Raw genomic sequence first — 17,904 nt, 5'->3', positions numbered from 1 at the left:
TACGAGTATCTCCTTTCCGATGTACTATTCCTTCTTTACTGCATCCCTCGCTCCCTCACATTGACGAATTAACACAGAAATTCCGTCGCTATGAAATACTATGGGTTCTATGACATCTCCTTCTAAATCGAGTAACGTTTCTATGGAAACGACAGGATTTTCTTGTGGGATACGAGTATCTCCTTTCCGATGTACTATTCCTTCTTTACTGCAACTCTCGCTGCCTCACATTGACGAATTAACACACAAATTGCGTCTCTATGACATACTATGGGTTATATGACATCTCCTTCTAAATCGAGTAACGTTTCTATGGAAGCGACAGGATTTTCTTGTGGGATACGAGTATCTCTTTTCCGATGTACTATTCCTTCTTTACTGCATCCCTCGCTCCCTCATATTGACGAATTAACACAGAAATTGCGTCTCTATGACATACTATGAGTTCTATGACATCTCCTTCTAAATCGAGTAACGTTTCTATGGAAGCGACAGGATTTTCTTGTGGGATACGAGTATATCCTTTCCGATGTACTATTCCTTCTTTACTGCATCCCTCGCTCTCTCACATTGACGAATTAACACAGAAATTACGTCTCTATGACATACTATGGGTTCTATGACTTCTCCTTCTAAATCGAGTAACGTTTCTATGGAAAGGACATGATTTTCTTGTGGGATACGAGTATCTCCTTTCCGATGCACTATTCCTTCTTTACTGCAACCCTCGCTCCCTCACATTGACGAATTAACACAGAAATTGCGTCTCTATGACATACTATGGGTTCTATGACATCTCCTTCTAAATCGAGTAACGTTTCTATGGAAACGACAGGATTTTCTTTGGGATGCTAGTATCTCCTTTGCGATGCACTAATCCACCTTTACTGCATCCCTCGCTCCCTCACATTGACGAATTAACACAGAAATTGCGTCTCTATGACATACTATGGGTTCTATGACATCTCCTTCTAAATCGAGTAACGTTTCTATTTAAACGACAGGATTTTCTTGTGGGATACGAGTATCTCCTTTCCGATGTACTATTCCTTCTTTACAGCATCCCTCGCTCCCTCACATTGACGAATTAACACAGAAATTGCGTCTCTATGACATACTATGGGTTCTAAGACATCTCCTTCTAAATCGAGTAACGTTTCTATGGAAACGACAGGATTTTCTTTGGGATGCTAGTATCTCCTTTGCGATGCACTATTCCACCTTTACTGCATCCCTCGCTCCCTCACATTGACGAATTAACACAGAAATTGCGTCTCTATGACATACTATGGGTTCTATGACATCTCCTTCTAAATCGAGTAACGTTTCTGTGGAAACGACAATATTTTCTTGTAGGTTACGAGTATATCCTTTCCGATGTACTATTCCTTCATTACTGCATCCCTCGCTCCCTCACATTGACGAATTAACACAGAAATTGCTTCTCTATGACATACTATGTGTTCTATGACATCTCCTTCTAAATCGAGTAACGTTTCTATGGAAAGGACAGGATTTTCTTTGGGATGGTAGTATCTCCTTTGCCATTCACTATTCCATCTTTACTGCATCCCTCGCTCCCTCACATTGACGAATTAACACAGAAATTGCGTCTCTATGAAATACTATGGGTTCTATGACGTCTCCTTCTAAATCGTGTAACGTGTCTATGGAAACGACAGGATTTTCTTTTGGGATACGACTATCTCCTTTCGATGCACTATTCCATCTTCACTGCATTACTCGCACCCTCACATTGACGAATTATAACAGAAATTGCGTCGCTATGAAATACTATGTGTTCTATGACATCTCCTTCTAAATCGAGTAACAATCCTATGGAAACGACAGGATTTTCCGTTGGGATACGAGTATCTCCTTTCCGAGGCATATTCCTTCTTTACTGCATCCCTCACTCCATCACATTGACGAATTAACACAGAAATTGCGTCGCTATGAAATACTATGGGTTCTATGACATCTCCTTCTAAATCGAGGAATGTTTCTATGGAAACGACAGGATTTTCTTTTGGGATACGAGTATGTCCTTTCCGATGCACTATTCCTTCTTTGCTGCATCCCTCGCTCGCCCACATTGACGAATTAACAAAGAAATTGCGTCGCTATGAAATACTATGGGTTCTATGACATACGAGTATCTCCTTTCCGAGGCATATTCCTTCTTTACTGCATCCCTCACTCCATCACATTGACGAATTAACACAGAAATTGCGTCGCTATGAAATACTATGGGTTCTATGACATCTCCTTCTAAATCGAGGAATGTTTCTATGGAAACGACAGGATTTTCTTTTGGGATACGAGTATGTCCTTTCCGATGCACTATTCCTTCTTTGCTGCATCCCTCGCTCGCCCACATTGACGAATTAACAAAGAAATTGCGTCGCTATGAAATACTATGGGTTCTATGACATCTCCTTCTAAATCGAGTAACGCTTCCATGGAAACGACAGGATTTTCTTTTGGGGTACGAGTATCTCCTTTCCGATGCACTATTCCTTCTTTACTGCATCCCACGCTTCCTCACATTGACGAATTAACACAGAAATTGCGTCGCAATGAAATACTATGGGTTCTATGACATCTCCTTCTAAATCGAGTAACGTTTCTATGGAAACGACAGGATTTTCTTTTGGGATACGAGTATCTCCTTTCCGAGGCATATTCCTTCCTTACTGCATCCCCCGCTCCCTCACATTGACTAATTAACAAAGAAATTGCGTCGATTTGAAATACTATGTGTTCCATGACTTCTCCTCCTAAATCGAGTAACGTTTCTATGGAAACGACAGGATTCTCTTGTGGGATACGAGTATCTCTTTTCCGATGTACTATTCCTTCTTTACTGCATCCCTCGCTCCCTCACATTGACGAATTAACACAGAAATTGCGTCTCTATGACATACTATGGGTTCTATGACATCTCCTTCTAAATCGAGTAACGTTTCTATGGAAACGACAGGATTTTCTTGTGGGATACGAGTATTTCCTTTGCGATGCACTATTCCTTCTTTACTGCAACCCTCGCTCCCTCACATTGACGAATTAACACAGAAATTGCATCTCTATGACATACTATGGGTTCTATGACATCTCCTTCTAAATCGAGTAACGTTTCTATGGAAACGACAGGATTTTCTTTTGGGATACGAGTATGTCCTTTCCGATGCACTATTCCTTCTTTGCTGCATCCCTCGCTCGCCCACATTGACGAATTAACAAAGAAATTGCGTCGCTATGAAATACTATGGGTTCTATGACATCTCCTTCTAAATCGAGTAACGCTTCCATGGAAACGACAGGATTTTCTTTTGGGGTACGAGTATCTCCTTTCCGATGTACTATTCCTTCTTTACTGCATCCCTCGCTCTCTCACATTGACGAATTAATACAGAAATTGCGTCTCTATGACATACTATGGGTTCTATTACATCTCCTTCTAAATCGAGTAACGTTTCTATGGAAACGACAGGATTTTCTTGTGGGATACGAGTATCTCCTTTCCGATGTACTATTCCTTCTTTACTGCATCCCTCGCTCCCTCACATTGACGAATTAACACAGAAATTACGTCTCTATGACATACTATGGGATCTATGACTTCTCCTTCTAAATCGAGTAACGTTTCAATGGAAAGGACAGGATTTTCTTGTGGGATACGAGTATTTCCTTTGCGATGCACTATTCCTTCTTTACTGCAACCCTCGCTCCCTCACATTGACGAATTAACACAGAAATTGCGTCTCTATGACATACTATGGGTTCTATGACATCTCCTTCTAAATCGAGTAACGTTTCTATGGAAGCGACAGGATTTTCTTTGGGATGCTAGTATCTCCTTAGCGATGCACTAATCCACCTTTACTGCATCCCTCGCTCCCTCACATTGACGAATTAACACAGACATTGCGTCTCTATGACATACTATGGGTTCTATGACATCTCCTTCTAAATCGAGTAACGTTTCTATGGAAACGACAGGATTTTCTTGTGGGATACGAGTATCTCCTTTCCGATGTACTATTCCTTCTTTACTGCATCCCTCGCTCCCTCACATTGACGAATTAACACAGAAATTGCATCTCTATGACATACTATGGGTTCTATGACATCTCCTTCTAAATCGAGTAACGTTTCTATGGAAACGACAGGATTTTCTTTGGGATGCTAGTATCTCCTTTGCGATGCACTATTCCACCTTTACTGCATCCCACGCTCCCTCACATTGACGAATTAACACAGAAATTGCGTCTCTATGACATACTATGGGTTCTATAACATCTCCATCTATATCGAGTAACGTTTCTATTGAAAGGACAGGATTTTCTTGTGGGATACGATTATCTCCTTTGCGATGCACTATTCTTTCTTTACTGCAACTCTCGCTGCCTCACATTGACGAATTAACACAGAAATTGCTTCTCTATGACATACTATGGGTTCTATGACATCTCCTTCTAAATCGAGTAACGTTTCTATGGAAACGACAGGATTTTCTTGTGGGATACGAGTATCTCTTTTCCGATGTACTATTCCTTCTTTACTGCAGCCCTCGCTCCCTCATATTGACGAATTAACACAGAAATTACGTCTCTATGACATACTATGGGTTCTATGACTTCTCCTTCTAAATCGAGTAACGTTTCTATGGAAAGGACAGGATTTTCTTGTGGGATACGAGTATTTCCTTTGCGATGCACTATTCCTTCTTTACTGCAACCCTCGCTCCCTCACATTGACGAATTAACACAGAAATTGCGTCTCTATGACATACTATGGGTTCTATGACATCTCCTTCTAAATCGAGTAACGTTTCTATGGAAACGACAGGATTTTCTTTGGGATGCTAGTATCTCCTTTGCGATGCACTAATCCACCTTTACTGCATCCCTCGCTCTCTCACATTGACGAATTAACACAGAAATTGCGTCTCTATGACATACTATGGGTTCTATGACATCTCCTTCTAAATCGAGTAACGTTTCTGTGGAAACGACAATATTTTCTTGTAGGTTACGAGTATATCCTTTCCGATGTACTATTCCTTCATTACTGCATCCCTCGCTCCCTCACATTGACGAATTAAAACAGAAATTGCGTCTCTATGACATACTATGTGTTCTATGACATCTCCTTCTAAATCGAGTAACGTTTCTATGGAAAGGACAGGATTTTCTTTGGGATGGTAGTATCTCCTTTGCCATTCACTATTCCACCTTTACTGCATCCCACGCTCCCTCACATTGACGAATTAACACAGAAATTGCGTCTCTATGAAATACTATGGGTTCTATGACATCTCCTTCTAAATCGAGTAACGTTTCTATGGAAACGACAGGATTTTCTTTTGGGATACGACTATCTCCTTCCGATGCACTATTCCTTCTTTACTGCATTACTCGCACCCTCACATTGACGAATTATAACAGAAATTGCGTCGCTATGAAATACTATGGGTTCTATGACATCTCCTTCTAAATCGAGGAAAGTTTCTATGGAAACGACAGGATTTTCTTTTGGGATACGAGTATGTCCTTTCCGATGCACTATTCCTTCTTTGCTGCATCCCTCGCTCGCCCACATTGACGAATTAACAAAGAAATTGCGTCGCTATGAAATACTATGTGTTCTATGACATCTCCTTCTAAATCGAGTAACGCTTCCATGGAAACGACAGGATTTTCTTTTGGGGTACGAGTATCTCCTTTCCGATGCACTATTCCTTCTTTACTGCATCCCACGCTTCCTCACATTGACGAATTAACACAGAAATTGCGTCGCAATGAAATACTATGGGTTCTATGACATCTCCTTCTAAATCGAGTAACGTTTCTATGGAAACGACAGGATTTTCTTTTGGGATACGAGTATCTCCTTTCCGAGGCATATTCCTTCCTTACTGCATCCCCCGCTCCCTCACATTGACTAATTAACACAGAAATTGCGTCGATTTGAAATACTATGTGTTCTATGACTTCTCCTCCTAAATCGAGTAACGTTTCTATGGTAAGGACAGGATTTTCTTGTGGGATACGAGTATCTCCTTTCCGATGTACTATTCCTTCTTTACTGCATCCCTCGCTCTCTCACATTGACGAATTAATACAGAAATTGCGTCTCTATGATATACTATGGGTTCTATTACATCTCCTTCTAAATCGAGTAACGGTTCTATGGAAACGACAGGATTTTCTTTGGGAAGCTAGTATCTCCTTTCCGAGGCATATAACTTCCTTACTGCATCCCCCGCTCCCTCACATTGACTAATTAACACAGAAATTGCGTCGATATGAAATACTATGTGTTCTATGACTTCTCCTCTTAAATCGAGTAACGTTTCTATAGAAAGGACAGGATTTTCTTGTGGAATACGAGTATCTCCTTTCCGATGTACTATTCCTTCTTTACTGCATCCCTCGCTCCCTCACATTGACGAATTAACACAGAAATTGCGTCTCTATGACATACTATGGGTTCTATGACATCTCCTTCTAAATCGAGTAACATTTCTATGGAAACGACAGGATTTTCTTTGGGATGCTAGTATCTCCTTTGCGATGCACTATTCCACCTTTACTGCATCCCTCGCTCCCTCACATTGACGAATTAACACAGAAATTGCGTCTCTATGACATACTATGGCTTCTATGACATCTCCTTCTAAATCGAGTAACGTTTCTATGGAAACGACAGGATTTTCTTGTGGGATACGAGTATCTCTTTTCCGATGTACTATTCCTTCTTTACTGCATCCCTCGCTCCCTCACATTGACGAATTAACACAGAAATTGCGTCTCTATGACATACTATGGGTTCTATGACATCTCCTTCTAAATCGAGTAACGTTTCTATGGAAACGACAGGATTTTCTTGTGGGATACGAGTATTTCCTTTTCGATGCACTATTCCTTCTTTACTGCAACCCTCGCTCCCTCACATTGACGAATTAACACAGAAATTGCATCTCTATGACATACTATGGGTTCTATGACATCTCCTTCTAAATCGAGTAACGTTTCTATGGAAACGACAGGATTTTCTTTGGGATGCTAGTATCTCCTTTGCGATGCACTATTCCACCTTTACTGCATCCCACGCTCTCTCACATTGACGAATTAACACAGAAATTGCGTCTCTATGACATACTATGGGTTCTATGACATCTCCTTCTAAATCGAGTAACGTTTCTATGGAAACGACAGGATTTTCTTGTGGGATACGAGTATCTCTTTTCCGATGTACTATTCCTTCTTTACTGCATCCCTCGCTCCCTCACATTGACGAATTAACACAGAAATTGCGTCTCTATGACATACTATGGGTTCTATGACATCTCCTTCTAAATCGAGTAACGTTTCTATGGGACCGACAGGATTTTCTTGTGGGATACGAGTATTTCCTTTTCGATGCACTATTCCTTCTTTACTGCAACCCTCGCTCCCTCACATTGACGAATTAACACAGAAATTGCATCTCTATGACATACTATGGGTTCTATGACATCTCCTTCTAAATCGAGTAACGTTTCTATGGAAACGACAGGATTTTCTTTGGGATGCTAGTATCTCCTTTGCGATGCACTATTCCACCTTTACTGCATCCCACGCTCCCTCACATTGACGAATTAACACAGAAATTGCGTCTCTATGACATACTATGGGTTCTATAACATCTCCATCTATATCGAGTAACGTTTCTATTGAAAGGACAGGATTTTCTTGTGGGATACGATTATCTCCTTTGCGATGCACTATTCCTTCTTTACTGCAACTCTCGCTGCCTCACATTGACGAATTAACACAGAAATTGCGTCTCTATGACATACTATGGGTTCTATGACATCTCCTTCTAAATCGAGTAACGTTTCTATGGAAACGACAGGATTTTCTTTTGGGATACGAGTATGTCCTTTCCGATGCACTATTCCTTCTTTGCTGCATCCCTCGCTCGCCCACATTGACGAATTAACAAAGAAATTGCGTCGCTATGAAATACTATGGGTTCTATGACATCTCCTTCTAAATCGAGTAACGCTTCCATGGAAACGACAGGATTTTCTTTTGGGGTACGAGTATCTCCTTTCCGATGCATTATTCCTTCTTTACTGCATCCCACGCTTCCTCACATTGACGAATTAACACAGAAATTGCGTCGCAATGAAATACTATGGGTTCTATGACATCTCCTTCTAAATCGAGTAACGTTTCTATGGAAACGACAGGATTTTCTTTTGGGATACGAGTATCTCCTTTCCGAGGCATATTCCTTCCTTACTGCATCCCCCGCTCCCTCACATTGACTAATTAACACAGAAATTGCGTCGATTTGAAATACTATGTGTTCTATGACTTCTCCTCCTAAATCGAGTAACGTTTCTATGGAAAGGACAGGATTTTCTTGTGGGATACGAGTATCTCCTTTCCGATGTACTATTCCTTCTTTACTGCATCCCTCGCTCTCTCACATTGACGAATTAATACAGAAATTGCGTCTCTATGACATACTATGGGTTCTATTACATCTCCTTCTAAATCGAGTAACGGTTCTATGGAAACGACAGGATTTTCTTTGGGAAGCTAGTATCTCCTTTCCAAGGCATATTCCTTCCTTACTGCATCCCCCGCTCCCTCACATTGACTAATTAACACAGAAATTGCGTCGATATGAAATACTATGTGTTCTATGACTTCTCCTCCTAAATCGAGTAACGTTTCTATAGAAAGGACAGGATTTTCTTGTGGGATACGAGTATCTCCTTTCCGATGTACTATTCCTTCTTTACTGCATCCCTCGCTCCCTCACATTGACGAATTAACACAGAAATTGCGTCTCTATGACATACTATGGGTTCTATGACATCTCCTTCTAAATCGAGTAACGTTTCTATGGAAACGACAGGATTTTCTTGTGGGATACGAGTATCTCTTTTCCGATGTACTATTCCTTCTTTACTGCATCCCTCGCTCCCTCACATTGACGAATTAACACAGAAATTGCGTCTCTATGACATACTATGGGTTCTATGACATCTCCTTCTAAATCGAGTAACGTTTCTATGGAAACGACAGGATTTTCTTGTGGGATACGAGTATTTCCTTTTCGATGCACTATTCCTTCTTTACTGCAACCCTCGCTCCCTCACATTGACGAATTAACACAGAAATTGCATCTCTATGACATACTATGGGTTCTATGACATCTCCTTCTAAATCGAGTAACGTTTCTATGGAAACGACAGGATTTTCTTTGGGATGCTAGTATCTCCTTTGCGATGCACTATTCCACCTTTACTGCATCCCACGCTCTCTCACATTGACGAATTAACACAGAAATTGCGTCTCTATGACATACTATGGGTTCTATGACATCTCCTTCTAAATCGAGTAACGTTTCTATGGAAACGACAGGATTTTCTTGTGGGATACGAGTATCTCTTTTCCGATGTACTATTCCTTCTTTACTGCATCCCTCGCTCCCTCACATTGACGAATTAACACAGAAATTGCGTCTCTATGACATACTATGGGTTCTATGACATCTCCTTCTAAATCGAGTAACGTTTCTATGGGACCGACAGGATTTTCTTGTGGGATACGAGTATTTCCTTTTCGATGCACTATTCCTTCTTTACTGCAACCCTCGCTCCCTCACATTGACGAATTAACACAGAAATTGCATCTCTATGACATACTATGGGTTCTATGACATCTCCTTCTAAATCGAGTAACGTTTCTATGGAAACGACAGGATTTTCTTTGGGATGCTAGTATCTCCTTTGCGATGCACTATTCCACCTTTACTGCATCCCACGCTCCCTCACATTGACGAATTAACACAGAAATTGCGTCTCTATGACATACTATGGGTTCTATAACATCTCCATCTATATCGAGTAACGTTTCTATTGAAAGGACAGGATTTTCTTGTGGGATACGATTATCTCCTTTGCGATGCACTATTCCTTCTTTACTGCAACTCTCGCTGCCTCACATTGACGAATTAACACAGAAATTGCTTCTCTATGACATACTATGGGTTCTATGACATCTCCTTCTAAATCGAGTAACGTTTCTATGGAAACGACAGGATTTTCTTGTGGGATACGAGTATCTCTTTTCCTATGTACTATTCCTTCTTTACTGCATCCCTCGCTCCCTCATATTGACGAATTAACACAGAAATTGCGTCTCTATCATACTATGGGTTCTATGACATCTCCTTCTAAATCGAGTAACGTTTCTATGGAAACGACAGGATTTTCTTGTGGGATACGAGTATCTCCTTTCCGATGTACTAGTCCTTCTTTACTGCATCCCTCGCTCCCTCACATTGACGAATTAACACAGAAATTACGTCTCTATGACATACTATGGGATCTATGACTTCTCCTTCTAAATCGAGTAACGTTTCAATGGAAAGGACAGGATTTTCTTGTGGGATACGAGTATTTCCTTTGCGATGCACTATTCCTTCTTTACTGCAACCCTCGCTCCCTCACATTGACGAATCAACACAGAAATTGCGTCTCTATGACATACTATGGGTTCTATGACATCTCCTTCTAAATCGAGTAACGTTTCTATGGAAGCGACAGGATTTTCTTTGGGATGCTAGTATCTCCTTTGCGATGCACTAATCCACCTTTACTGCATCCCTCGCTCCCTCACATTGACGAATTAACACAGACATTGCGTCTCTATGACATACTATGGGTTCTATGACATCTCCTTCTAAATCGAGTAACGTTTCTATGGAAACGACTGGATTTTCTTGTGGGATACGAGTATCTCCTTTCCGATGTACTATTCCTTCTTTACTGCATCCCTCGCTCCCTCACATTGACGAATTAACACAGAAATTGCATCTCTATGACATACTATGGGTTCTATGACATCTCCTTCTAAATCGAGTAACGTTTCTATGGAAACGACAGGATTTTCTTTGGGATGCTAGTATCTCCTTTGCGATGCACTATTCCACCTTTACTGCATCCCACGCTCCCTCACATTGACGAATTAACACAGAAATTGCGTCTCTATGACATACTATGGGTTCTATAACATCTCCATCTATATCGAGTAACGTTTCTATTGAAAGGACAGGATTTTCTTGTGGGATACGATTATCTCCTTTGCGATGCACTGTTCTTTCTTTACTGCAACTCTCGCTGCCTCACATTGACGAATTAACACAGAAATTGCTTCTCTATGACATACTATGGGTTCTATGACATCTCCTTCTAAATCGAGTAACGTTTCTATGGAAACGACAGGATTTTCTTGTGGGATACGAGTATCTCTTTTCCGATGTACTATTCCTTCTTTACTGCAGCCCTCGCTCCCTCATATTGACGAATTAACACAGAAATTACGTCTCTATGACATACTATGGGTTCTATGACTTCTCCTTCTAAATCGAGTAACGTTTCTATGGAAAGGACAGGATTTTCTTGTGGGATACGAGTATTTCCTTTGCGATGCACTATTCCTTCTTTACTGCAACCCTCGCTCCCTCACATTGACGAATTAACACAGAAATTGCGTCTCTATGACATACTATGGGTTCTATGACATCTCCTTCTAAATCGAGTAACGTTTCTATGGAAACGACAGGATTTTCTTTGGGATGCTAGTATCTCCTTTGCGATGCACTAATCCACCTTTACTGCATCCCTCGCTCTCTCACATTGACCAATTAACACAGAAATTGCGTCTCTATGACATACTATGGGTTCTATGACATCTCCTTCTAAATCGAGTAACGTTTCTATGGAAACGACAGGATTTTCTTGTGGGATACGAGTATCTCTTTTCCGATGTACTATTCCTTCTTTACTGCATCCCTCGCTCCCTCACATTGACGAATTAACACAGAAATTGCGTCTCTATGACATACTATGGGTTCTATGACATCTCCTTCTAAATCGAGTAACGTTTCTGTGGAAACGACAATATTTTCTTGTAGGTTACGAGTATATCCTTTCCGATGTACTATTCCTTCATTACTGCATCCCTCGCTCCCTCACATTGACGAATTAACACAGAAATTGCTTCTCTATGACATACTATGTGATCTATGACATCTCCTTCTAAATCGAGTAACGTTTCTATGGAAAGGACAGGATTTTCTTTGGGATGGTAGTATCTCCTTTGCCATTCACTATTCCATCTTTACTGCATCCCTCGCTCCCTCACATTGACGAATTAACACAGAAATTGCGTCTCTATGAAATACTATGGGTTCTATGACGTCTCCTTCTAAATCGAGTAACGTGTCTATGGAAACGACAGGATTTTCTTTTGGGATACGACTATCTCCTTTCGATGCACTATTCCATCTTCACTGCATTACTCGCACCCTCACATTGACGAATTATAACAGAAATTGCGTCGCTATGAAATACTATGTGTTCTATGACATCTCCTTCTAAATCGAGTAACGTTCCTATGGAAACGACAGGATTTTCCGTTGGGATACGAGTATCTCCTTTCCGAGGCATATTCCTTCTTTACTGCATCCCTCACTCCATCACATTGACGAATTAACACAGAAATTGCGTCGCTATGAAATACTATGGGTTCTATGACATCTCCTTCTAAATCGAGGAATGTTTCTATGGAAACGACAGGATTTTCTTTTGGGATACGAATATGTCCTTTCCGATGCACTATTCCTTCTTTGCTGCATCCCTCGCTCGCCCACATTGACGAATTAACAAAGAAATTGCGTCGCTATGAAATACTATGGGTTCTATGACATACGAGTATCTCCTTTCCGAGGCATATTCCTTCTTTACTGCATCCCTCACTCCATCACATTGACGAATTAACACAGAAATTGCGTCGCTATGAAATACTATGGGTTCTATGACATCTCCTTCTAAATCGAGGAATGTTTCTATGGAAACGACAGGATTTTCTTTTGGGATACGAGTATGTCCTTTCCGATGCACTATTCCTTCTTTGCTGCATCCCTCGCTCGCCCACATTGACGAATTAACAAAGAAATTGCGTCGCTATGAAATACTATGGGTTCTATGACATCTCCTTCTAAATCGAGTAACGCTTCCATGGAAACGACAGGATTTTCTTTTGGGGTACGAGTATCTCCTTTCCGATGCACTATTCCTTCTTTACTGCATCCCACGCTTCCTCACATTGACGAATTAACACAGAAATTGCGTCGCAATGAAATACTATGGGTTCTATGACATCTCCTTCTAAATCGAGTAACGTTTCTATGGAAACGACAGGATTTTCTTTTGGGATACGAGTATCTCCTTTCCGAGGCATATTCCTTCCTTACTGCATCCCCCGCTCCCTCACATTGACTAATTAACACAGAAATTGCGTCGATTTGAAATACTATGTGTTCTATGACTTCTCCTCCTAAATCGAGTAACGTTTCTATGGAAACGACAGGATTTTCTTGTGGGATACGAGTATCTCTTTTCCGATGTACTATTCCTTCTTTACTGCATCCCTCGCTCCCTCACATTGACGAATTAACACAGAAATTGCGTCTCTATGACATACTATGGGTTCTATGACATCTCCTTCTAAATCGAGTAACGTTTCTATGGAAACGACAGGATTTTCTTGTGGGATACGAGTATTTCCTTTGCGATGCACTATTCCTTCTTTACTGCAACCCTCGCTCCCTCACATTGACGAATTAACACAGAAATTGCATCTCTATGACATACTATGGGTTCTATGACATCTCCTTCTAAATCGAGTAACGTTTCTATGGAAACGACAGGATTTTCTTTTGGGATACGAGTATGTCCTTTCCGATGCACTATTCCTTCTTTGCTGCATCCCTCGCTCGCCCACATTGACGAATTAACAAAGAAATTGCGTCGCTATGAAATACTATGGGTTCTATGACATCTCCTTCTAAATCGAGTAACGCTTCCATGGAAACGACAGGATTTTCTTTTGGGGTACGAGTATCTCCTTTCCGATGTACTATTCCTTCTTTACTGCATCCCTCGTTTTCTCACATTGACGAATTAATACAGAAATTGCGTCTCTATGACATACTATGGGTTCTATTACATCTCCTTCTAAATCGAGTAACGGTTCTATGGAAACGACAGGATTTTCTTTGGGAAGCTAGTATCTCCTTTCCGAGGCATATTCCTTCCCTACTGCATCCCCCGATCCCTCACATTGACTAATTAACACAGAAATTGCGTCGATATGAAATACTATGTGTTCTATGACTTCTCCTCCTAAATCGAGTAACGTTTCTATAGAAAGGACAGGATTTTCTTGTGGGATACGAGTATCTCCTTTCCGATGTACTATTCCTTCTTTACTGCATCCCTCGCTCCCTCACATTGACGAATTAACACAGAAATTGCGTCTCTATGACATACTATGGGTTCTATGACATCTCCTTCTAAATCGAGTAACATTTCTATGGAAACGACAGGATTTTCTTTGGGATGCTAGTATCTCCTTTGCGATGCACTATTCCACCTTTACTGCATCCCTCGCTCCCTCACATTGACGAATTAACACAGAAATTGCGTCTCTATGACATACTATGGGTTCTATGACATCTCCTTCTAAATCGAGTAACGTTTCTATGGAAACGACAGGATTTTCTTGTGGGATACGAGTATCTCTTTTCCGATGTACTATTCCTTCTTTACTGCATCCCTCGCTCCCTCACATTGACGAATTAACACAGAAATTGCGTCTCTATGACATACTATGGGTTCTATGACATCTCCTTCTAAATCGAGTAACGTTTCTATGGAAACGACAGGATTTCCTTGTGGGATACGAGTATTTCCTTTGCGATGCACTATTCCTTCTTTACTGCTACCCTCGCTCCCTCACATTGACGAATTAACACAGAAATTGCATCTCTATGACATACTATGGGTTCTATGACATCTCCTTCTAAATCGAGTAACGTTTCTATGGAAACGACAGGATTTTCTTTGGGATGCTAGTATCTCCTTTGCGATGCACTATTCCACCTTTACTGCATCCCACGCTCCCTCACATTGACGAATTAACACAGAAATTGCGTCTCTATGACATACTATGGGTTCTATAACATCTCCATCTATATCGAGTAACGTTTCTATTGAAAGGACAGGATTTTCTTGTGGGATACGATTATCTCGTTTGCGATGCACTATTCCTTCTTTACTGCAACTCTCTCTGCCTCACATTGACGAATTAACACAGAAATTGCTTCTCTATGACATACTATGGGTTCTATGACATCTCCTTCTAAATCGAGTAACGTTTCTATGGAAACGACAGGATTTTCTTGTGGGATACGAGTATCTCTTTTCCTATGTACTATTCCTTCTTTACTGCATCCCTCGCTCCCTCATATTGACGAATTAACACAGAAATTGCGTCTCTATCATACTATGGGTTCTATGACATCTCCTTCTAAATCGAGTAACGTTTCTATGGAAACGACAGGATTTTCTTGTGGGATACGAGTATCTCCTTTCCGATGTACTATTCCTTCTTTACTGCATCCCTCGCTCCCTCACATTGACGAATTAACACAGAAATTACGTCTCTATGACATACTATGGGATCTATGACTTCTCCTTCTAAATCGAGTAACGTTTCAATGGAAAGGACAGGATTTTCTTGTGGGATACGAGTATTTCCTTTGCGATGCACTATTCCTTCTTTACTGCAACCCTCGCTCCCTCACATTGACGAATTAACACAGAAATTGCGTCTCTATGACATACTATGGGTTCTATGACATCTCCTTCTAAATCGAGTAACGTTTCTATGGAAGCGACAGGATTTTCTTTGGGATGCTAGTATCTCCTTTGCGATGCACTAATCCACCTTTACTGCATCCCTCGCTCCCTCACATTGACGAATTAACACAGACATTGCGTCTCTATGACATACTATGGGTTCTATGACATCTCCTTCTAAATCGAGTAACGTTTCTATGGAAACGACAGGATTTTCTTGTGGGATACGAGTATCTCCTTTCCGATGTACTATTCCTTCTTTACTGCATCCCTCGCTCCCTCACATTGACGAATTAACACAGAAATTGCATCTCTATGACATACTATGGGTTCTATGACATCTCCTTCTAAATCGAGTAACGTTTCTATGGAAACGACAGGATTTTCTTTGGGATGCTAGTATCTCCTTTGCGATGCACTATTCCACCTTTACTGCATCCCACGCTTCCTCACATTGAGGAATTAACACAGAAATTGCGTCTCTATGACATACTATGGGTTCTATAACATCTCCATCTATATCGAGTAACGTTTCTATTGAAAGGACAGGATTTTCTTGTGGGATACGATTATCTCCTTTGCGATGCACTATTCTTTCTTTACTGCAACTCTCGCTGCCTCACATTGACGAATTAACACAGAAATTGCTTCTCTATGACATACTATGGGTTCTATGACATCTCCTTCTAAATCGAGTAACGTTTCTATGGAAACGACAGGATTTTCTTGTGGGATACGAGTATCTCTTTTCCGATGTACTATTCCTTCTTTACTGCAGCCCTCGCTCCCTCATATTGACGAATTAACACAGAAATTACGTCTCTATCACATACTATGGGTTCTATGACTTCTCCTTCTAAATCGAGTAACGTTTCTATGGAAAGGACAGGATTTTCTTGTGGGATACGAGTATTTCCTTTGCGATGCACTATTCCTTCTTTACTGCAACCCTCGCTCCCTCACATTGACGAATTAACACAGAAATTGCGTCTCTATGACATACTATGGGTTCTATGACATCTCCTTCTAAATCGAGTAACGTTTCTATGGAAACGACAGGATTTTCTTTGGGATGCTAGTATCTCCTTTGCGATGCACTAATCCACCTTTACTGCATCCCTCGCTCTCTCACATTGACGAATTAACACAGAAATTGCGTCTCTATGACATACTATGGGTTCTATGACATCTCCTTCGAAATCGAGTAACGTTTCTGTGGAAACGACAATATTTTCTTGTAGGTTACGAGTATATCCTTTCCGATGTACTATTCCTTCATTACTGCATCCCTCGCTCCCTCACATTGACGAATTAAAACAGAAATTGCGTCTCTATGACATACTATGTGTTCTATGACATCTCCTTCTAAATCGAGTAACGTTTCTATGGAAAGGACAGGATTTTCTTTGGGATGGTAGTATCTCCTTTGCCATTCACTATTCCACCTTTACTGCATCCCTCGCTCCCTCACATTGACGAATTGACACAGAAATTGCGTCTCTATGAAATACTATGGGTTCTATGACATCTCCTTCTAAATCGAGTAACGTTTCTATGGAAACGACAGGATTTTCTTTTGGGATACGACTATCTCCTTTCGATGCACTATTCCTTCTTTACTGCATTACTCGCACCCTCACATTGACGAATTATAACAGAAATTGCGTCGCTATGAAATACTATGGGTTCTATGACATCTCCTTCTAAATCGAGGAATGTTTCTATGGAAACGACAGGATTTTCTTTTGGGATACGAGTATGTCCTTTCCGATGCACTATTCCTTCTTTGCTGCATCCCTCGCTCGCCCACATTGACGAATTAACAAAGAAATTGCGTCGCTATGAAATACTATGGGTTCTATGACATCTCCTTCTAAATCGAGTAACGCTTCCATGGAAACGACAGGATTTTCTTTTGGGGTACGAGTATCTCCTTTCCGATGCACTATTCCTTCTTTACTGCATCCCACGCTTCCTCACATTGACGAATTAACACAGAAATTGCGTCGCAATGAAATACTATGGGTTCTATGACATCTCCTTCTAAATCGAGTAACGTTTCTATGGAAACGACAGGATTTTCTTTTGGGATACGAGTATCTCCTTTCCGAGGCATATTCCTTCCTTAC

The sequence above is a fragment of the Schistocerca nitens genome, chromosome 5, assembly GCF_023898315.1.
Source record: "Schistocerca nitens isolate TAMUIC-IGC-003100 chromosome 5, iqSchNite1.1, whole genome shotgun sequence".
Classification (NCBI taxonomy): Eukaryota; Metazoa; Arthropoda; class Insecta; order Orthoptera; family Acrididae; genus Schistocerca; species Schistocerca nitens.
The sequence above is the reverse complement of the archived record's forward strand: the minus strand, read 5'-3'. Positions refer to the sequence as shown.